Source organism: Myotis davidii, unplaced genomic scaffold (assembly GCF_000327345.1).
Source record: "Myotis davidii unplaced genomic scaffold, ASM32734v1 scaffold184, whole genome shotgun sequence".
Lineage (NCBI taxonomy): Eukaryota > Metazoa > Chordata > Mammalia > Chiroptera > Vespertilionidae > Myotis > Myotis davidii.
In genome coordinates this window covers 1,769,381-1,769,694 of record NW_006297021.1, presented here as the reverse complement: position 1 = coordinate 1,769,694, position 314 = coordinate 1,769,381, and positions in this window count along the sequence as shown.

The window sequence follows — 314 nt, the reverse complement described above, 5'->3', positions numbered from 1 at the left end:
TTTTAGTTTTTTTCTGATTTGACACCCACATATGGCCTCTTCCATATGTTTAATTTAGAATGACTTTGCATTTATTCTCACTTAAAGACACACAGTAACATTTATTTCTATTAAACTCATCATATCATGACCTTTTCCCATCAATAAATTGCAAAACTTTCCTTTCTACCCCTATTTGGATAAATGTGCATTGTTACACTCATCACTGTATTAAATACAACTCTCCCCTCTTTGTGCTATAAACTCTTCATTATGTCTTGCCTGCATAGTGCCTAAAATATAGGAAGTGCTTAATTTCTATCTGGTGACTTAAT